Consider the following 24,692-nt stretch of genomic DNA (forward strand, 5'->3'; position numbering starts at 1 on the left):
GCATAGGATTTGTACCAATATGATTTTAGTTATATTAAGCAGTCTCATGAGGCACCATTACAGTAACTGCAAAAAATATCGAAAGAGTTGATATTTACTTCCAAGCGACAAATTTATAAATGTTATTTTTTTTTTCAGGTATGGGATCTATAATCTTCTGGTAGGTTGAAGCATTGGTAGTCTATGGGGATGTTACTATAAGCTTAGCTGGTAAGTACTAATTCATGAGAGTAAAACTATGACCATACATGTAGCTTGTTGGATGCTGGTCCCTGAGCGCACCCCTATAAGCTTAGCTGGAAGAAGCTAGACTCTGAAAGTATTACTACAAGCTTAGCAGGTAGGATGCTAGTCCGAGAGGGTATTGCTGTTTGCTAAGTTGGAAGAAGCTATATCAGTAAAGGTATTAATATAAGCTTACATGGGAAAGACAGTTTCCGAGGGTAGTACTATAAGGTTAGCTGATATGCTGCAAGTCCCTAATGATATTACTCTTAAGCTTAACTTGTAGGATGCTTGTCCCAAGGGGTATTACTATTATAATCTTAGCTAGTTGGCTGCTTGTTCCTAATTGTATTACTATAATTTAAGCTGGTAGGCGGCTAGTTTCTAGTTATTTTAAACTCAGGAAGAAGCTAGACTATATAGGTATTACTATAAGCTTATCTGGAAACAGCTAGACTCTGAAAGTAATACATAAGCTTAGCTGGAAGAAGCTAGACTCTGGATGTATAACTATAATATAAAAAAGAAGATGTGGTATGATTGCCAATGAGAAAACTATCCACAAAAGACCAAAATGACACAGACATTAAAAACTATAGGTCACCGTACGGCCTTCAGCCTAGCTTGCAGGAGGTAGACTCTGAAGGCATCACTATACGATTAGTTTGTAGGATGCTAGTCCCTGACCGTTATAGCGATATTGTCATAAAGTGCGTGGAAATGAACATCGAATTCCCTCACAAAATGTTATAACACACTTTTTGTTTTTATAGTTTACCTTCAAACTTTTATGCTTTTCAAACATGTATATTTATTAAATCAGGACGTTCTTGTGTAGGATTAAATAGTGTCCCCCATGAAATGATGTCCCATGTACAAAATTTCACGGATATGACCTGTGGTATTTTGTCCAGAACAGAATTTTATTATAAAATATTGTCCACTTCTGTTTAAAAGTGTTCCTTGAAAAGATATTCTATTTTGATCTTTGTTGGATATTTTTTCATAGTGAAATCATGTCCAAATTGCATAAAAATCTTGTCTTATACGAAATAATTTAATTTACGAAAAACAATAAGACTAAATCGACATTTGTCTATAAATATACAGTCGGAATCAATGAATTGTTTTAACGTCACCGGAATGTCCTGTTCAATAACAGTTATATCATCAGTTGGGATATTGTTATTATGCCAGCTATGCTGGCACTTATGGTAGAAGCATCGTTTTGGGACAAAGAACGATAACTCTTGCTAGACGACCCATCTGAAAAGTTTCGTCACTCTCGTTAAATCTCGTACGATTATTTTTTATTAATGGCTGCCAAAATTCTCGTTCAATCGCGATCTTGTAAAAACAGGCAGAACGGAACAAATTCGATGTTAAGTACGACATAAATTTTGATTTGTTAAAACAAACAAAGAATTATGAAACATTGTAACTTGCGTAGTTTATTTAAATTTGATAGTACCTCGGAAATAACCGAAGTTTGGACGAACGCGTAACCTTTAACCTATCTCTCGTGACTTTGAACGTCTGCTTCATCTTTCCCTTCTTGTCACTGACAGCGGCTGTATAATTTCTAAATAATAACAGGTATTGCATTTACAAACCACAAATCATAATGAATGATCACATGTATAATGCTAAAGTTCCGTCCAGCCATAAGAACACAGAAAAACCCTCTAAAAGCAATAATCGTAGATCCTACGCAGAGGTAGTTAAATCTGGTGCTCTGGTTGACCATGACTACTTTAATTCACAAAAGGCTGAAAAGCTTTCAGAATCAAACAAAACAAATTCTGCTGATTCTGAACTTAATTTGGCAAACCTAGATTCACTGCCCTCAACAAATATTGTCATTAATAATGACCCATTTTTATCTTATACAGTCCCGGGGGATGGAAACTGTTTTTTTCACTCCTTAAGTTTGATTATAAATGGAGACTTGAGTCTGACTGATTCATATAGGTTAATTGTATGCTCCCATATTGTCCAGAATTGGATTTTATGGCAAGATAGAATCAGAATAACCCATGATAAAACCATGACTCTTGATAAGTATATACAAGGCATGTTATTTGGAAAAATGTGGGCTTCATCCAGTGAAATCCAGGCTGCTGCCACATTATTTGGATGTAATATAAATATTTGGGTACCGCAGTCACCTGTATATTTTATGCGTCAGTTTCAACCCGACCAAAGTGTTTTAACTCTTCCAAATATAGATATACATTTAGCAGGTGCACATTTCAACCCTTTAAAAAAATCAACACATATGCATATGGCTACAGCAACCACACCTCAACAAAATGATATTAATAACCAAAAGTATCAACCAAAAACCAAAAACTTGAAAAGAAAGTGTACCTTTAAAAAATCAGCTACAAAACAAAAAAGCAAGAAATTACCTAAAACTGAAACTGAAACAGTACATGAAATTAATGAAGGAAAAACACAAACAGAAGATGATAAGCAATACATTTATACTGCCGAGCCCTGTTCTCCCCACAAAATTCAAACAGCACCCATGAATATTAATGGTTCATTAGGCTCAGATGATAATCAATATATTTATACTGCAGAGCCGTGTTCTCCACACAAAATTCAAATAGCATCAGAGAATATTAATGGTTCATTAGGCTTAGATGATAATGAAAAACCTGATGAAAACAATATTTTAAATAGACTCGGTGTTAATTCAACATTTTCTTTAAACAATCAGTATGATCCTCTTGCTGATCAAATATATACAAAATGCAGAAAGCTTGGAATACAATATGAATACCCAGCTAACTTAGAAAGTAAAAAAGATTTAACAAACAGAAAGCGTCGTTTGCAATACAAAATTAAAAAACAGCTACAACTTTTAAATATTGATGAAAAAGATATTCCTAATCCACCACCTCTTCATGAAAATCAACATTTTAATAAAGTTATGGATTGTATTCGTAGTTTTGAAATTAAACAAATGTCTTATTGTTTTAAATTTTGTAATATTTGCAAAGAAAGAAAAATTGATATGAAAATGGCCAAAGAAAATGAATGTAAGCATTGTCATTTAGATAAATCGCCAATAAAATTATTTTCAGCAGAAAACAATATGGACCCTAAACATATTCCATCCGAACTTGCAGATTTAACTGTTGTTGAACAACAACTCATATGTAGGATCTCGCCTTGTATAAATATTCACATGTTAGGTCATGGTGGTATTGCTTCTGGTGGGCACTGTGTTACTTTCCCACAAGAAGCAAACGAACCAGCCAAAATATTTCCAAGACTGCCTGAAGAAATAAATGTTATTCGTGTACGGAAGCAGGGCAAAAATGGAACATCTAAAGATTTTGTAGTAAGACGGTTAAAAATACAAACGGCTCTTTTGTTTTTGAAACAGTACAATTCAGCTTATTTTGACATTATTATAAGCAATGAAAGGTTAGCTGCATTGCCTCTTGATGGAGAACTGTCAGATATACAAACAGTTGAATACCAAGCCAATACTGTTCATATTTCTGACAATGGCCCTGCCCCTGATCAAACATACCCCGGTGAAGTAGAAGGTCTTACACATTCAAGTGTAATTTTGCCTGACCCACATATTAATATCAGGAAAAAAGTAGAAGATATTGTGAGTGATGTTGTTGGTCCAGCCCATGGTGATGTTACAATTAACAAAAAAGGTACAATTACTTTACCTTGGCCAACTAGGGAAAACACACCAGTATCTGAATTTACAACACATCATTTTTTTACACTTGCTTTTCCTTGTTTATTTCCTTATGGTACAGGTGATTTTTACATGAATAGACCCAGAACTGTTTCCTCCATGTGTGATTGGGCAGAACAATTGCTCTGGTATGATGATGGAAGGTTTGCTCATCATCCATATTTTAAATTTGTGGTTCATAACATGATTATGAGAAAGAGAGCTATTGAAAATAGCAATTTTGTTGTACACCAAAAGCTAGGAGAACAACATTTATCTATTTCAGAATTAAGAGAAAAAATTGAAAAGGGTGACAATTCACTTGCTAAAAAAATTTTATACTTTGGAGCATCATTACGTGGCACTTCACAATACTGGGCACAGAGGGCTAAAGAACTTCGGGCACTAATACAATATCAAATAAATGACAAAAAAGGCCTACCTGCTTTTTTTACCACAGGTAGTTGTGCTGAATACCATTTTAAACCACTGAGAAGATTACATTCTCTTTATTTAAAAGAAACCAGTGGGACAGATATAGATTTGTCTGACCGCTCAAAACTGTTTGAAGCCCTTCAAAAAAATACACATATTGTGGCAAAATATTTTGACCTCAGGACAAATGATTATTTTCATGATGTTATGTCTCCAGCTTTTGGTGTTACAACATACTGGTATAGACAGGAGTTTGCTAAGTCTAGGGGAATGGTGCACTGGCATGGTCTCTGCTGGAGATCTGACAGGGAACCCCATAATTTGATAAATGAATGTATTGAAAAAGGTTTATCAGATGCAGAATGCGCTGCAACCTTGTCTGAGTGGGCTTCAATACATTTTGGTTTAACGGGTTCCCATCCAGCAGGGAAGGATGAAAATGGCCTTTCTTTAAAAAAATTATGGCCCCCTCCTGAAGGTACTGCTCCGTTACCACCAGATGACAAAAATCCCCTAATTAAGTTATTAATGGATGTCAGTTTATCACAAGAAACATTGTTAGAAGACCACTTACTTTTAACAAACCGATTTAACCTACATAGGTGTTCAGATTATTGCTTAACATCAAAAAAGGGCAAAGAAAGACAATGTAGAATGGAATTTGGTACAGAATCATCCCCTGGTAAACAGTTAAGAGAGACTCCTGCCATTGTAAAAGACAAAAATGGCTCTTTACGTCTTGAAATGGCCAGAGACCATCCAATGCTTGTTCAGCATTCCAGATTTCATTCACAGGGATGGCGGGCCAATGGAGATATTTCTTTAATTGTTTCAAAAAGCGATGTAGACAATCCATCTGTTGATGATATTCTTGCTACAGAAAAATATGTGTGCGGTTATGCATGCAAAGGTAATCAGCCTACAGGTGCAGTGGTTGATCTTTTCAATGATTTAGTTAATTGTGCAGATGAAACTACTGGTGCAACAGCTAAGTCTCTTTGTACAAAGCTTCTGATTGGTACAGTCAAAAGAGATATTTCTGCTGTAGAAGCTTCTTATGAACTTTCAAGTCTACCTTTATATAGATCAAGTCATTCTTTTCAAAATGTAAGTTTGTCTGGCTCAAGGTTATTGAATAAAAATGGTGATGGACTTTGTGTTACAAAAAATACACCCTTAGATAGATATCTTCAGAGAAATGAAAAAGATACTTCATCTTTTTATGATTTCATTTGTAAAAGTGGTAAAGTTCCTGTTTTAACTGGATGTAATATTCAAGCATCGTGGCCACTTGATGAAAATTACTGTCGTACAATGCTTCTCCTTCACACTCCAAACTGGCGACAATTTTGGATGTTAAAAATGACAACCTTTCTTGGGTACAACAAATGGAATCATTTTTACAAACTGATGTTTGTCCAAACTTTGTAAAAGCCAATATTGAAAAAGCTAGAAAACACATCAATGATGATAATCTGGAAGATGATATTCCTGCCACTGCTGAACAATGTGAGCAGCCAGAATGGATGGAATTAATACAACCTAACCCACTATATGATGATGTTTATACTGATTTTAAATATGACAATGGGGGGCCTGAATATAATTGGTGTCAACCAACATTCATTTATCCACCTGATTTAGGTGTTTCTTGGCTTCAAAACCTACAGTCTTACATTGATACAAATGACAAAAAATTAGATATCCCACTTGTTGATGTATTGAAAATGAATAATGATCAAAAGTTTGCTTTTAACATAGTTATGAAAACTATTCAGAATTACATAAACAAATCTGATCAGTTTGAACCCTTAAGGATGATTGTTTCTGGTACAGCTGGTTCTGGAAAGTCTTTTCTTATTAAATGTTTAGTTAAAGTAATTAGAAATATTTTTTTATCTAATAAATCTGTCCAAGTTTTATGCCCCACAGGAAATAGTGCAAATATAATATCAGGTGTCACCTTGCATAGTTTTTTAAAAATTCCTACACATAAGAAAGGACAAGAAATGAAACCTCCTGAGGGCATTTTAGGTGAAAATTTACAGAGTAACTGTGATGGAGTTAAAGTTCTCTTGGTAGATGAAAGGTCACTGATTGGTGCAACTACACTTGGTTGGATGGAATTTATGTGTCGATATGGCATGCAGAATGGCGATAATTTTGAAAAGTCATGGGGGGGACTTCCTGTAGTTGTTTTTTTTGGCGATGATGTTCAGTTACCACCTGTATTAGATTCTCCTGTGTTTAATTCAACCAGTAAAATGCCAGCATCACTTCATGGGGTTCTTGTTTGGAATGAATTTAATTGTGCAGTTAATTTGCAAAATATTGTTCGCCAAGGAAATAATGAACAACAGCTAAAAAATGTGTTGCTTGCCTTGAGGGAATACAAAACTACATCTGAACATGCTCATTGGTTGCAAATGTTTCAGTGGCACAATTTAAAACATTCACATGGTGAAAATTTACTGAAAAGAATGTCTGCTAATGGACTTTTTGTGTTTCCTACCCACCAAGAGGTTTGGACACATAATAAATCAAAATTGATTGAAGTAAATACACAATTTCCTATTGCTCGGGTAAATGCTGTTAGTAGTGGGTTTCATTCTAAATCATTAGAAAGCGATAGAGCTGGTGGACTGCAACAAACTCTTTACCTCTGTAAATCAGCAAAAGTAATGCTTTCTGTCAATTTATGTGTACCATTTGGTCTGTTCAATGGTGCAATTGGTAATATTGTAGATATTATTTACTTGAATGATAAAAGACCAGATGATTCCTTGCCTGATGCTATAATGGTTGAGTTTCACAGTTACACAGGTCCAGCTTTTATAGAACAGAATCCTAAATTAGTTCCTATTGTCCCAGTTGAAAGAAAATTAGACTGCAGCTGCTATTGTTGTAGGAGAAAACAAATTCCCCTAAGACTTGGTTGGGCTTCAACAATTCACAGATGCCAAGGAATGACAATTGGGAAAGGGGAACCCAATTCATATATAGTTATTAACCCTGGCACAAGAGCTTTTGAGTCAAGAACCCCGGGCGCACTTTTTGTTGCTTTGTCTAGGGCAAAATCTGCCGGGAATGATAAACTAGACCCAGATTTTGCATGGCATCCATCTGTGTTGGTTAATGAAGACCGTCTATGTCATGTTGTGACTACACCTACAGTTAAGGCTAGAAATAATGAAATAGAACGAATTTCAAAACTATGTATTCAAACAAAAAACAAATATGCTAGCTTAGAAAATGATCAAGGTCTGTTACATTTTATTGAACAATTTCTTAATTTAACATCAGAAGAATGAAATGAAATTAAGATATAACAAGGTGGGTGACATGATAGTCGCTAACCTTTTTTTCTTTCAACTCTCATAATTTTTCCTTTTCTGTGACCAGAAAATGATCAGTAATACACATTGATATATGATACTTAACATTATACTTCTTTTAAATGAAACTTGACCACTACAGCTTGATATTTAGCAAGGAATCATCTACCTCACTACTAACAGTTATAATCTCAAATGTTTGGTGACATTATTTAGTCCTTTTACCCTTAACACAGGAGAATCAGTTGTTCAAATCTTTGGATCAAACAGCCAGTCATAGTTGAGATATATGGTATTTCTTCATTGTTAAAGACCCTATAGACCATGAATGGGGTTGTATATATATATGTCCTCTTTTTTGTAACATCATGAATGCCATGCAATGAACAAAGGTGGGTGATACGATAATCGCTAACCTTTTACTACCACGCAATGATTGAGCCGAGACAACTTATTTCTTAACAGATGCAATCGTCTGATTATACTTTCTGAAAACTTTTTGCCTCTTTTGAAAATTATTATAATGATTGCTCCCATACATGTAAATGATCTCTTCTTCTTATTTTGATGGTTTTAAGCAGTGAAATTTTCATAAGAGATTGTATTTCTTCATTGTTGAAGGTCCTACAGTTGATGGGGTAACCTGTGTTGTGTATATCTTAGTTTCTTGTTTGATACAAGTAGTTATTTTGGGATTTCCATATCTTCTTTTTCTTATCATAAACATTTTCAGTGTAGTAATCTTTTTATTCTTTCTGACTTGATTAGCTAAAAACTTTCTGTATGAAATGAATCTGGGATATTTATGTGTATTTTTATTGCAGTGAATTCTTATTTTGTAACATTAACAGTTAACAAAGGTGGGTGATATGATAATCGCTAACCGTTTACTACCACTCAATGATTGAGCCAGACAACTTATTTCTTAACAGATGCAATCGTCTGATTATACCTTCTGAAAACATTTTGCTTCTTTTGAAAATTATTATAATGATTGCTCCCATACATGTAAATGATCTCTTCTTCTTATTTTTATGGTTTTAAGCAGTGAAATTTTCATAAGAGATTGTATTTCTTCATTGTTGAAGGTCCTACAGTTGATGGGGTAACCTGGATTGTGTATATCTTTGTTTCTTGTTTGATACAAGTAGTTATTTTGGGATTTCCATATATATCTACTTTTTCTAATCATAAACATTTTCAGTGTAGTAATCTTTTTATTCTTTCTGACTTGATTAGCTAAAAACTTTCTGTATGAAATGAATCTGGGATATTTATGTGTTTACTTATATTGCAGTGAATTCTTATTTTGTAACATTAACAGTTAACAAAGGTGGGTGATATGATAATCGCTAACCGTTTACTACCGCGCAATGATTGAGCCAGACAACTTATTTCTTAACAGATGCAATCGTCTGATTATACCTTCAGAAAACTTTTTGCTTCTTTTGAAAATTATTATAATGATTGCTCCCATACATGTAAAAGATCTCTTTTTCTTATTTTGATGGTTTTAAGCAGTGAAATTTCATAGGATATTGTATTTCTTCATTGTTAAAGGTCCTACAGTGGATGGGGTAACCCGGATTGTGTATATCTTTGTTTCTTGTTTGATACATGTACAAGTAGTTTTTTTGGGACTTCCATATCTACTTTTTCTAATCATAAACATTTTCAGTGTAGTAATCTTTTTATTCTTTCTGACTTGATTAGCTCAAAACTTTCTGTATGAAGTGAATCTGGGATATTTATGTGTTTACTTATTTTGCAGTGAATTCTTACTTTGTAACATTAACAGTCAACAAAGGTCGGTGATATGATAATCGCTAACCTTTAACTTTGTTTTTTGCTAAATTCAAATGTTCTGGATGAAGCAATATAGATGTATCATATAAATCTTTTTAATCTGAACACTTATGTTATCTTGGTCGGAACACAGATCTATGTGAACTATTATCTAGCTTTTTCTACTATCTTTTATTGCAGAAATTCTGATAGTGATAAACTGACATCCAAATATGAATCTGGTTTATTTTCTTGTTGCTACAAACATTTTCTTTTCAATTACCAATTTTATTCAGTATTAATATAAGGTGGGTGATGTGATAGTCGCTAACCTTAAACCTGTCCCATTGCAACAATCCATGAAATGATATAAGGCAGTGCAGCTTCTAATTTAACTAAACAGAAACTTGTCTTTTCCTCAATAAACTGACATTCAAACCCCTCAGTAGGTTTATTACTTGTTGCCACAAACCTCTGACATATTCCTCTAAATAAACAATATTTTATAAATATAAGACTATAATATGGGTGATGAGCTAATCGCTAACCTTAAACGTGTTCCAACGAGTTTTTGTGCATTTTATATTAATACATGTACTATGAAACCATAAAAGGCAATGCAGCTACTAACTTAGTAAAAATTTGTCATTTATACAAGGCGAGATGTTTTATTAACACATTATTAATTATATTTATTGATCACTTATTACAAGACCATGAGGTGGGTGATGTGAAAATCGCTAACCTCATTAGTACTTGCACATTTTGACAAAACGGAATTTGAAAGTATATATAATCATTATGGTATATTCGGCATTTTTAAAACTTATTTTGCATTTAAATACACCTAGATATCCTTTTAACAGGTTTTATGCTAATTATGCTTTACCTGTAAGCAAATATAGGGATTGAATTTAGGTTACTTAACATCCAGTGGCAAATACTTCATGCAAGTTCAGGACAATAAAAGCAAAAACAAATTCTACAAAATATATTATCATGATTATGGTATATATGTTAAGTTTACCATTTTAAAACCTTTAATATTGGTAATAATTTTAATGAAACATGAAAATAGATGTAAGTTATTTTCTGATTACTATGTCCACTGTTTTAAAGTTATACTTGTATCTAAATTTAAAGTTGTGAAAAGTAAACAGTGGTACAAAGAGAGATAACTCAATTAATACATACCAGTACTGTGAAATCTTAATTTACATACATGTAGTTGTTTTTACAATTAATAATGAACATGATATTTATATCTACATAATATTTTTTTTTTGTCAATTGAATTTTACATCAAATTGAATAGATGTGGGGGGAAAAGGAATGGCAGCAGCAAATCAATTTCACTTCATTTGAGTTTATGAGTCCTTTTTGAAAACATCAGGTTTATTGCACTATATGTCAGGTCCTACATCATCCGGTATATAATAACATAAAATTTTATAAAGGTGGGTGATGCGACAATCGCTAACCTCAACAAATTTTCCTACTTTTTTTCGTAAAAACTAAGCTATTCCATTTTAGACTTATATATACACCACATTACCAAAGGTCAATTATCGGAGCATCAGATTACTTGCAGTGTCAGGTCTCAGAGCATCCGGTATAACATAACATTTTATTACTTCGGTGATATGACAATCGCTAACCTCAAGAAATTTTCCTATTTTCTTTCGTAAAAGCTAAGCTATTTAATTCTATACTATTATTTATACACCACATTACCAAAGGTCAATTATCGGAGCATCAGATTTCTTGCAGTGTCAGAGCATCCGGTATAATATAACATTTTATTAAGTCGGTGATGTGACAATCACTAACCTCAAGAAATTTTCCTATTTTTTTTCGTAAAAACTAAGCTATTCAATTCTAGACTCTTATATATAAGACCACATTATCAAAGGTCAATTATCTGAGCATCAGATTACTTGCAGTGTCAGGTCTCAGAGCATCCGGTATAACATAACATTTTATTAGGTCGGTGATGTGACAATCGCTAACCTCAACAAATTTTCCTATTTTCTTTTGTAAAAGCTAAGCTATTTAATTCTATACTATTATATATACACCACATTACCAAAGGTCAATTATCGGAACATCAGATTTCTTGCAGTGTCAAAGCATCAGATTTATTGCAGTTTTAGATCCCAGAGCATCCAGTATAACATTTTATTAAGTTGAGTGATGTGACAATTGCGAATCTTAAATTAGTTCTTCTAATTTTTGATAAAGTTATGGCAATCAATTTTAAACTATTATATATACACTACATTATTATAAGACACATAAATTTTTCTCAGAGAATCAGGTTTATTGCTGAAGTCAGTTGCATTGAATTACCTTATTTTTAAGCTCAATTAATTATTGAAATTCCCTATATTTGAGTTTTTCTTAATGAAGGAAAGGTTATTATACTCTTACTTCCAAAATTATTAGTGGTTAAAATTCTTAATTTTTGTCCCTAGAATGCATCATATCCTTATTGGAACAGACTCACGGGGGGAGTATTTGCAGGAGTATGTTGAACAGTACGACCCATTTCCTGCAACCTGGAGTACACATGTAGAGATTTATCCTGGGAAAACTATTTCTGAAATATGTTATAATTTAATAAATAAAATAAAAGTCCTTCCAGTGGAAGAAGACTCAAATATAGTTGTGATGATTGCTGGGGGAATATGTAATCTTACCACTAAAACCAATATTCCATCTGGAGGTTACATTTTGAATTACGATTTTAAAACAAGGTCAGAAAAAGTTGAAAATTTGCAGACTGAACTTAAAAAAACTGTAATAGAATTTCAAGATTACAATGTTATTTTAAAATTTGCCACTATTCCCCCGGTTTCTCTATTTAAAAAAAATGAACGTTTTTCTGCCTTTTCATCTTCATTTAGTCAAGCCCAAATAAATGACGAACAAAAAAACCTTGAAGAAGATGTTATGAATGTAAATTCTTTTATTTCCTCAATAAATGAAATGAATAGTACTAGGACTGTAAGATGGGATAAGGACATAATAAAAATTCATATGAAGAGAAGGGGGACACATAAAACCCTAAAAAAAAATTCAAAATTTATTTACAAGGATTTGTATGATGGAGTTCACCCTTATATGGAATTGGCATATAAATGGTATTTTGCCTTATGCAAATCCATTATAAATGACATTAAGGACATGCCAAGTCAACATTTAGATGTTGAGGAAGAGGAAGATGATGAGGAGGATATGGAAAGTTGGGATTTTAAAAGGGTTGTTAAATTTTAAATTGATAAATTATTCCAGGAAGTTGTTGTTTTGGTAAATTATTGGTATTTTTATTGTATTGTTTTCACATACATGTATATGTAATCTGAAATTTATTATTTTTTTTAATAATAGGAGAAAAAAGTTCATAAGAATTTTTTTTATGTTTTTTTCTAAAGTTGAAATTATTATTTTTTTTCTTTAATTGATCTACATATTCTACAAATTCTTAGCTGTATATATTGTTTAAATTTAAAGGGCTTCCTATCTTACAGTCCATTTTTTTTAATTATAGGTGTGACGGTAGCCTTACCTTAAAATACAAAAAATTAAGCCACAAAAAATCAAGCTCAATTTGTAATAGAATGAAATATAAATCTGTTTAAATAGTTATTGAACATAAGGTGGGTGACATGAAAGTCGCTAACCTTATCAAACTTATTATAGTACTCTCTTATTGTAATAGATATAAATAAAATCTTTTGAAAATGCAGTAAAATCTGATTTGAATTTGTTTACAATATACAATGTCAATGTAAAAAGAAATACATATAAAATAAATAAAATATAAAGCCACTACTTTAAACTAAAAAAATCCCCACCTTGAGGCCCTAATGATATCAAAATGAAAGCTTGCATTGATAATCACCAATATGAACCATTTATAAAGTAAGTGAAAACAGATGTGTGTGTGTTTGTTTTTTTAGAGTTTTTAATACAACAACTAAATGTACATTGACCTTCAGTAAATAAAAACCTTCATGTTACATCTTTTTTAAAGAAAAGATATCATATATATCATCTTAAATCTGAAACACGTTAAAAAAGTCATTTAAAACAGAAAATTAGTAATGTTTTTTTCTTTCACCATTTCAAACACTATCCAGTAAGTTGTATATTCAATGTACATTTTTAAGTATTTCTACTTAAGGTGGTACCCAAAACTTTAACTAAAATTAATTTGGCTTGTTTAATTTTAATAAAAATTGGACAAGACATATAATTTACTTTACTTTACTGATTAAAACATTTATCTGATTTTACAGAGTTATCTCCCTGTAGTGTTAGGTACCACCTTAACTTCATTTTTTATTATTATTATTTTGTTCTTGTTTTGAGTTTGTTCATCAGACGCATTTGAAGTATTTTCATTGCATGAAACTATTTAACAGTTTAAGGCATATCAGGCTTAATTATGTTATATATATATATAACATTAGTCATTACAGAAATTGACACACATATGATTTTTTAGACATATCACATTTAAAGTTCTGATTATATGTCAGCGATCTTGCAATATCTGACACTATTTTTGAGAAATGTGAATTATTAAAGCTTGCAGCTTGACAGTACTATTTAGGTTAATACTTAATTAAGTAAATTAATATCATTACCTAAATCAGTTCAATATAATTTCGGGACTATTTTTAATATACAGGTATTCAATTCAATACTAACATTTTATGTAATTGTGTTACTTCATAATTCATTATACATGTTATAATGAAAAAATCCTTATAATTTTTTACAAGCAGGCGACCGTGAGGGCATAATTCGGGTGTTTAATTTGCTATCGCCTAGATTTCCATAATGTAACTTTGGTTGTGGATTTTTTACCGATCTATAAACATGATGAATACGTACACAACATCAAGTGCAAACTTACATTCCTTATCGCTTGTTTTAAAATCATTTCAATGAATACTCATCGCTACTCTTTAAAGAAGATAAATTATTTATATTGAAATGTTTTTGTTTATGTATATACATATAAGTAAAAAATAATTAAAATATATGCACACATATGCAGAAGAATATCTCAAGAAAGTTTGCAATCTCAAGGAAGATAATTCTGCATGGACGAATTAACGTTTTTTGAGTGAAAATATGAATGCCTACGCAAATCCAATCTATTAGAAAAATCACTATAATAATAATATTCATAACGTTGAGGTTGAATTCCCTGAATTTTATGTCATCCGATGTTTAGTACTTTGATTTGGCCTATTTTAGATGTTGTTTTAAAAAAGCAATTCCGATTTAGATAAGTTAATATTTGTTATAGTAACCATGCAATTTCTAATTTTACTTTTTTTTTTAATTGTAGAATAAAACTGAGCAGAAACTGTAACATCACTTACATGTATATTTCAACCGGTAAGTACTTTTTGTTATAAAATTGAGAATGGAAATGAGAAATATATCAAAGAGACATAAACTGGACTAAAGAGCAGATAACGGCCGACAGCAACAAATGGGTCTTAAACGCAGAGAGAAAATGATTACATTACAGAAGAGTGTCCACCATGCACTTGCACTGCACTATTACTAACATAGTTGAATAGAATGACCTACACATGTATAAAAATTATATATACATGTAACTGTAAAATACAAGTATTAATATAATATTTAACAATGAACCAGAGTATGCTGATTTGAATCACTACAATATAAAAGTCATTCTGCATGAACTTGTCCCAGAAAAAAATTATATCTGTACATTAACCTCACTTTCAGGTATAGAGATTTTTTTTCCCCAAGACAAGTGCTTGTCGGACCATCTGATGTTTAGTACTTAGATTTTACCTGTTTTTTTATGTTTTTTTTAAAAAGCAATTACAATTCAGATAAGTTAATATGTGTTATAGTTAACCATGCAATTTCGAATTTTACTTTTTTTTTAATTGTAGAACTAAACTAATCTGCAATGGTCAGGATATTTTACATCAAGTTTATGTATATTTCAACTGGTGAGTACTTTTTGTTATAAATTTGAGAATGGAAATGGGAAATAAATGTATGTCAAAGAGACACAAACTTGACCAAAGAGCAGATACCAGCCGACGACCACAAATGGGTCTTTAACACAGAGAGAAAATGATTATATGTTGACAGTTCTGTTTTGTGGCAACTAAAAATTTAACATAATATTGATTCTATACTGACAATTGTTTCTATTAAAAATTTCCTGTGCTGTTGAAGTAAAAAAATTGTAAACAACTTTAATAATTACACTAACTATTACTAGCCTTGAATTGACTTGAGTAAAATAATTAGTAGCCATAACCATGATCAAACATCATTACCATTATTACACAATGACTTTGATTTTAGGCAAAAGGAATTACAATTTATATTTAATTATTTAAAAAAAATCTTTTTTAAAGGTCCTGTAGTATAGAGATGATAGAAGAGCATATGTGAAGTTTTAATGTGGTGTTTTGACGTTCCGCCTAGAGACAGGACGATTTAAGATGAACTTTTTATTTTAACTGTGATAGTATTATTATTTATTGTGCCAAAATCTCCTAATTTAAAAATTATTTTAACTGTGATAGTTTTATTATTTATAGTGCCAAAATCTCCAAATTTATTTAAGTTATAAAATGTCGTTTTTTATATTGTTAAACATTTTGTCTTAACTGTAAATATAAAATATTATTATTTGTTGTGCCAAAATCTGCAAATTTAAAAATTATTTTAACTGTGATAGTTTTTAATATTATTTATAGTGCTAAAATCTCTAAATTTATTTAAGTTATAAGATGTCGTTTTTTATATCGTTAAACATTTTGTGTTAACTGCAAATATAAAATATTTTAAGGAAATTTATTAATCTAGCTGTACAGTGATATTTATTATTATTAATTTTCAATATAACATAGTCATACAATATACTTCTGTCAGTAGCCTATTTTAAATTAACCTGTATATATTGATATATTTAAAACTACACATTTTATTGTTCCAAATATGCCTATTAATATTTTATGTAGTATTTGTTTAATTGCTGCATTATTACTATTTGTATACTAGTTGTATGGCCGTTGCCAATTATTGTAATTGAGTTTGTGCCCATAAAATATTTGTATTTGTATATATATTTTAATCCTGTCTCTCATAATTCTTTTTATAATGACATTAATATTCTATATTATTGTATGTATTCCTGTATTATGTTATGTATTGTAATATTAATGGTGAGATGTAAATTAACTATTTTTATTGTATTGTATAGTATTCAGAGATTATGACTCATTTAACACCATTACCCCTCACCGTTTTAAGTGGCATCACTGTTGTTGAGAAAAAACTACCATTAAATGAATTACCGGCACCAGTAACTGAAATTGTATCTCATTTAAAAAAGGTCATTACAGCTGATGCAACATTCACTTACAAATATGATATTCATGATATTCCCTTTAATAATGAAAATTTAAAATTTAATGAATATGGTGACAGTGCCTTTTTTAAAGATAAATTTAACAATGTGTATAATTTTGATTTTATTGAAAATGGATTGGACTTCTTTTTACATTCCATTAATGTTAGTTCTGATGTTATACTGACTGAAGATACTATAAAAAGTACTCTCCAAGATTTAGGATTTAATACAGATTTATTACATCATTCATCCCTAGGAATTGTTTTTTACTGTAATTTAAGAGATCAAGGAATACTGATTGATATTCATCCAAATGTAAACATGGAAGATAATTTGAAACTTTTTAAAAATGTTAAAAACAGTCTGATGTGCAGAACATTTAAAGAAATGTTACATTTAAGTTATGAAAATTCAAATTGTGTGTCCTTTTCTTTTGGAGAAGTTGATTTTATTTTTTTTTGCTATATTGAGAAGATTAGACATAAATTTTGGGTCTATTAGCTTATATATATATATATATATATATATATATATATATATATGTATGTATGTAATGTCATATACTATTTGCAGTTTGAGCACATGTATTTAAAACATACCCTTTCCTCCATGGAAGTTTTTTTTACATACTTGATTTGCATAAGATTTTTTCAATAAAGAAAATGTATGAGGTATAAAGTATTAATGCATCACAAAAACAAATATTTCATCACTAAAATTTAGTTACATATTTCCATGTATATCCTTTTTATACATTTTTTTTTAAAGTCTGATACAAAAAAATCCTTAGACAAGACTTTTGAACTGAGACACTACAAGGGCGTCAAAAGGCGTCATTATGGAGGAAAGGGTTAAATGTTTTTAGGTTAACTATCCATTTTGTTATAAAAAAACATATGTATCAATTTTTTTTGTTAATTTGAGGTTTGATATGACTTTAAATGTGTATTACTTTAAAGAAGTTGAAGATGTGTAGTATTTCAAATAGGTTGCACATTGTATATTGTGTAGTATTTTAAATATGTATTTATTCAGAGTATTTGGTGTTTACCTAGAACATTCTCATCAGTAATTAAAATAGGGTGGGGTGGGGTGATTCTTAGGGGACTCTTTTATTTAAGTAGATATGTTTTAGTGTCCCTTACAAAAATATATATATGTTTTGGGTAAATGTGGATCTTGACCATTTACAAGTTTTCCAAAAGAGAGGTGGGGCTGACCCCTGTGGACTTTTATATTTCATTTGATTTGTTTTATTATCCCATACAATAATGTGTAAAGTTAAGGGATGGGATCTCGACCGTCTACAAGTTTTCAAACAGGAAGGGGTGTGGTGAACCTTATGGACTACCCCTTTATTTTATTTGTTTCTTTAATTGTTCAATACAAGAATATATTGGTTTCCAGTTGGGGAACCTAACTGTGTACAAGTTCTCAAACAATAGGGGTGCAATAACCCAGAGGGACTCTACATTTCTATATTTTATTTAGTTTGTTTTACTGTTCAATACAAGAATATATATGGTTAAGGAGTGGGATCTCAACAGTTTATAAGTTCTTAAACAGAAGGGAGTAGGGTGTTACCCTGTGGATTTCCCCTACATTTCATTTGATTTGTATTATTATCCCATACAAGAATACTATGTATGGATTAGGGGCAATGATCTCAACCATTTACAAGTTCTCAAACAATGGAGTGGGGGTGACTCCCTCTATATTCAATTTGATTTTGTTTTTTTTGTCCCATACAAGACTATTTATGGTTAAGGGGTGAGGATCTCAACTGTTTACAGGTTTTGAACAGGAGGGGTGGGGTAATCACCAGGGACTCCCCCTACCTTTCCATTTGGTTAGAGGCGTCTGTGATTGTGTGTGTATATTTTATTATAAACTTAGCAGTAAATACAGATAATTTGTATGTGTTATACAAAAATGTGCAAGGATATCTACATGTATTTGTTTCTATCAATTATCAAAATTTATGATATCAGCATTTGTGTATATTTATATGTTAATGTAGTAGTGTCATTTTTACGTCTATTAAATAATAGTAAAAATATCTTTAATGTTCTTAAATTAATTGTATTTATTGTACCGTACACATAGTAAACCAGTAAACACTATATAGTACATTATTTACACTCAAGGGTTACATTCTTGTGTAGTGTATCTCAATTAGAAATAAAAGTACACGTGACATCAGCTCACTGATTGTCTATAATATGTATTCGCTGTATAGTACCCAGTATTAAAGTGCATTGTATTGTACCATAATTATATGTGATAATGTATAACTTAGGGTACTTGAGTTTTATAATAGATCTGTTATTTATAATTGTGATATTGTTATTTCAGAATTATTTTATACTACTGGTATAATAAATCATTCGAACCCTAAACAGAGTTTGTTATATCTTTATCCAAGAACCGACCCTGTTACATTAATAAATACAATATGACAAAGAACTTGTATTTTACAAATCAACTATAGATTACAATGAGGGCATTGCCTGGCATCTTTTTGTCTTTGCAAAATCAAATGTGCAGTTTAATCCCGATGAGACTACAATACCAATAAGCCCTAGGATTGTCAACAGACCCCTGCACAATTACTTGGCCTGTGGTAGTGGTTGTTGCAATATCATCATTTATTTCACTTGTTTTAGATATCAAATTGGAGTGGTTAGAAACATAGATAAGTCTTTCTAAATGACCCATCTGAAAAGTTTCCAACTTCACAAAAGCTTTCAAATTTACAATTTGCATGCTTATTCTGTAGGTACTTCCTTGATATTTGAATTGAGGTGCGACTTCATTGGGTCTTGATTTGCAGAAATTCAATTACAGATTTATAGTATAGAGTCACTTAAAAATATCAGCCTTTTTTTAAATTTTAAACAAAAAAATATTTAGGGACATAGAATTATTCACTTTTTTAATTATTGGTATGGTAATTATAGCTGGCATCTAAGGTAGCGCCTTCCTCATATTATTATTCTGTTCAACGGGTAAAAACATATCTTCTTTGTTATTATTAAACTCTGGAGAGTATTGACCATCACAAAAAAAGTCATATAACTGTTTATATTCACCACTTTCAATTATTGTTTACATCTGTGTTGTCTTGATTTAAATTTCAACTAGTATTTAACTAATTGATTAAAACATTTCAATGAATGCTAAATTATTTCCCTTCTTTAGAGACAGAAAAAAATAGCTACACTATGAAACATGGTCCCTTGTGACATACTTTTATAAAACATCCATGAAATTAGGTCCAATACTAGGGACAATTGTTCTCAAAGGGGAACACTATTTTATAGTTTACAAATTTGATATTATGTCCCGTGAACGAAATTTCACAGATGAACTGTTAAATATAGTTCAAGAAGACACAATTTCGAAAATGGGACACTTGTTTGGCTTACACTTGCAATTGTACAGTAACTTAAGTGACATTCAAACTGGACACGGAACGAGTTCATATTATGTTTTATCAATGAAAATAAAGATATGAAAGACAAAAAATGCCTTATTTGCAACTTCTGATATCTTCACAAAATTTTCCAAAAAAAAAACTGGGTAATTACTCTTTCTTATTATACAAGTAGCCCATTGCGTTGAAAAAAAAAGAAAGTTTACAAATTTGATGTTTTATTACTTTAAATAAGTCATGAGAAAAGAAATGCCGAAATACATTTTAATCGCGGCTACGCAAAGCAAAATTATTATTTATCTGTACCAAAAAAGAACCCCACATTTTCCAGTTTTATTGAAATATATTTAATTACAGTCAATATTGAACTAAAGTAGTCATTAAAAAATGTCAAAATATGTCCGATCTGCCTACTTCTCAAAAGTCAATATGATCGTGTTACGGTCAATTTCGTCTACTTGACAAAATAATAATAGTGTCAGTTAGATATTTTTAATCATTTAGAAATATTTGTGCCACTGGGAAATTCCCGACCTCAAGCTTGTTGATTCAAGATACAAGAGTGGTGAGACTTTAATAAAATATTGAATCATGAATCAAAAGACTTCCTTTGGTCTTTAATAAAGAAAGTTAATCCAAACTGAATGAGGTCATTTTGTCACATCAATTATCTTGTTCATAATTTAACTAATGATTCGAAACCATTAAACCATTTGATAGGTCACGGAAGTCAAATGTCTAAATTATAACTATTAAAGAATCGAACCTTCTTTTTATAACTATATTGGGTGGTAAAAGCGTTTACAGAAGCACATTTTCCTCGCTTCATTTTAAAAAGGTGCGAACAGTTAACGCTTACATGTACTTCCCTATTTATATTATAAAAAGAAGCATTTTTATGATAACATTACAATACTATCATGTATTAAGTTGGCTAGGGCGTCTTACTTAAAATTGATAGAATGTTTTGATAACTTGTCAAAATGAAGTTTTTAATATGCCTTTTTTCAAAAAAAGATATTAAAAAGGATGGATCACGGGACTCTGTTCACGCTACAAGTTGTGCAAAATTGTCAGATTTTGTATAGAGTATGCATGGAAAATCAAATTTTGTGTGATAAAAAAAAACCTACTATAAGAACTTTAAGATACAATGTGAAAAGGTTGCTCTTATAACATGCTTTCAGATAAGGAGTTACATGTCAAAATATGTAAATTCATAACACTTTCTTTTATAATAATTACTTTATTTGAGTTATCTCCCCTTATTTGACAAAGTGAGGAATATCTGATCAAACACAAACAAGGTGTTTTACAAACGTAATAATGATAAACACACAATTTTCTATATGTATATCAAAAGTCTTTTACATAAATTACATACAACTCTTAAAATTTGCACATTTCATCATTTTTTCAAAATCTAAAATGGGGTAAGACACTCGAGCCGCCTTAGGAGTTACATCATATTTTTCTATGTATTGTCTCAGTAAATGCAATCAAGCTGTTGTATTGTAAGGTACATGTCTCAACTGTTTTTAATTCGACAACAATTATGTCGATTACATTTTTTCATTAAATAATTCAGAATTTTCTAAATATACTGCCGATATTAACCAAAAGGAACTTACTGTGAATAAATCAAATGCAAACGCTAATAACTGTCCTTTCCTAGATAAAGTTTTACAGGGTGATCTCCACAGTAAAATTTGCTACAAAAGGGTCGATTTACCACTTATTGGATGGTGATGTTTCTTTGATACCATCTTACAGTGTTTTCATTTCACAACTCGTTCGCTATGCCCGTGCCTGTTGTGATGCTTTAGGTTGTCATAAGTTAACCCTGTGGGATTTCGTTACCACAAATTACTTGAAACTTTTACTAAATTATTACATAGATATAAAGTTTTGGTGTTGACGTTCGGTTGTACATGTAGAAATTTTTTTCAAACGGGGATATTGTAATTATCCGTACCCGAAAGTTGATTCTTTTAATAAACCTTTTGTAAAAGGTTACCATTCACCAGTTATTTCACGATATTCCGACCCGTGCTTGTATTTTCTATCATGATTTTCTTGACAGAGGGTTGCTGCTCACAAGGAAGCTATTAAAAAACAAAGAATTCCAACAGGTGATTTTGAAATCATCCCTCCGTAAATTTAACGAAAGCGATCACGAGTTGGTTGACCGTTATGGAATAATCGTTTCACAGATGATATCGGATATGTTCTTAACGCCGTAACTACAATCCCCTTCCCTTTCACGAATGAGAGCTACCGAATCAGACTATTTACCGTATTTTTTTTTATATAATATGCATGAGCAAAATTACTTGTGTCACATGTCGGGCAGGATCTGCTTACCATTCCGGAGCACCTTTGGTGGGAATCGTGTTGATTATTCTTTATTTTTCTATGTTGTGTCATGTGTACTGTTTGTCTTTTTCAATTTTAGCCATGGCGTTGTCAGTTTATTTTCGATTTATGAGTTTGACTGTCCCTCTAGTATCGTTCGTCCCTCTTTTGTTATATACATATTCACTTTCATGAGCCGACTCCTGTATCTTGGCATTGCAAAAGATCACGTGTTTTTCTGATTGTTTCGGACGTCATTATAATGAAACCATTGGATTTTGAATGTGTAAAGATTGTTAGTTTATGAGTACCTGGTCACGTCCGCGTGTTTTTTGTTATAGTACAGCTATTTGTAACCATCTTATGCTGTACTGTAACACCACTGTCCCAGGTTAGGGTGCGGGTTCAGATCCCTTTAACATGTTAAACACCATCCCATTCTGGTTGACGTTTGTTGCTGATGCATATTGTTTTTCGTTCATTTCTTGTTCGTTAATTTTTTTAAATATTTTTCTCATTTGCATATTTATCATTTGTGATTTTTTTTGTAGCTGGTAATGCCGTATGGGCTTTGCTTATTTATGAAGGCCGTACGTTGATCTATAGCTGTTGTCAATTTATTTGTCATTTGGTCTCTTTTGAAGAGTTGTCGGATTTGCAATCATACTTCATCTTCCATTTGAATATGATGTATTCATATAGGTATAAGATTAACGAAGTAATCGCTTAGCTTAGTACTTTAAGGTATAAGTAAAACACTTTTTGTTTTATTACATTTCTGATAATGATACGTACTGTTTCTGATATTGAATCGTTTTTGCATGTAACAAATTTTAATATATTGCATATGTTGGGCATTTTGCATACTAAACAGTACTTTGCATAATTCCATATCCAAATTTTAGATTTCTCAGCCCGCGGACATTTCAAAACATACATACCGAAGGAAGAAATCGTTCGGTTTTATTATTCGGTAACACATTATGACTTATTGGTTTTACAAACATTTTTACTTAAAGTAAATACTCAAATACATGCACTGGTGCGTCATAAGTTCTCCTCTGTATCTACCTTTACCAGGAACACCCCTCTTCCATATTTCAGAACCATAAGCACTGACCTCTTAGCTGATGGTTACTGTATAGAATGCTCTTAAAGAAGTCAAAAATGCATGTTGATCATTTTTAATCAATGTACTAACACAGGTTTTTAACATTTTTACTACGCCTTTACCTTAAAATCATGAATACTAGTTCCGTGCATCATATCATTTAACAGCGCATTGTAAATCTATATTATTCAGCATATCAATACAATATATAACTATGTTACTATCTTAATTGAAAGATATAAGTAGATGAAAAATGCACTTCTAAAGTCTTTGAAAATGTATATATCCAATCTTCGCACCTACATGTGTATGTGAATAATTATTATATACATATATGCAATATTTATAAAGAACAAATCGTCACGGTGGCTCTTTCCACACGTGTTAATAATATGTGTACATTATATTAGATAAAAAAGTATTTTGTCGCCCTTTTTGTCGCCTTTTTGTCGTTGAAATGCCACCCATTTGTCCAATAAATGCTAAATGAAAGATAGTTTACCAAAGTTTGAGACCGTTCAACAACTCTGACAATATCACAAGTAAGTGAAAAATAAAGGAATGCTTCATAAAAATAGTGTATGATTTATTGATATAACCATGATGCTAAAGATAAAACAAGCTTTAAAGGTATTTGCAATATTTCTTATGCCAGTTATCTTGAACTTAGTTAACTATATAAACACCTATAAGTAATCCATTTAAAATCCATATAAGTGCACTAGTACTTCATCATATTCATATAATTAAACTATATCATATCCCTTTAAGTAAAATATATTTTAAATCCCTTAAAGTATACATCAAGATAGAACTAGAGTTATCCTTTGATTTCAGAATCTAAAGCATCATGGATAATTTCATTGTTCGTA

At 31.2% G+C, this 24,692-nt stretch overlaps 1 long non-coding RNA gene across 1 annotated transcript; it reads left to right on the plus strand.

Annotated features, from left to right (window-relative positions):
- Positions 1-1,712: 1,712 nt before the first annotated feature.
- Positions 1,713-17,443, plus strand: LOC143052585 (uncharacterized). Its single transcript, XR_012971157.1, has 4 exons — positions 1,713-1,821; positions 14,855-14,904; positions 15,441-15,500; positions 15,918-17,443. It is a non-coding gene; the product is annotated as an uncharacterized LOC143052585 (long non-coding RNA).
- Positions 17,444-24,692: the final 7,249 nt, after the last annotated feature.

The sequence above is a fragment of the Mytilus galloprovincialis genome, chromosome 11, assembly GCF_965363235.1.
Source record: "Mytilus galloprovincialis chromosome 11, xbMytGall1.hap1.1, whole genome shotgun sequence".
Classification (NCBI taxonomy): domain Eukaryota; kingdom Metazoa; phylum Mollusca; class Bivalvia; order Mytilida; family Mytilidae; genus Mytilus; species Mytilus galloprovincialis.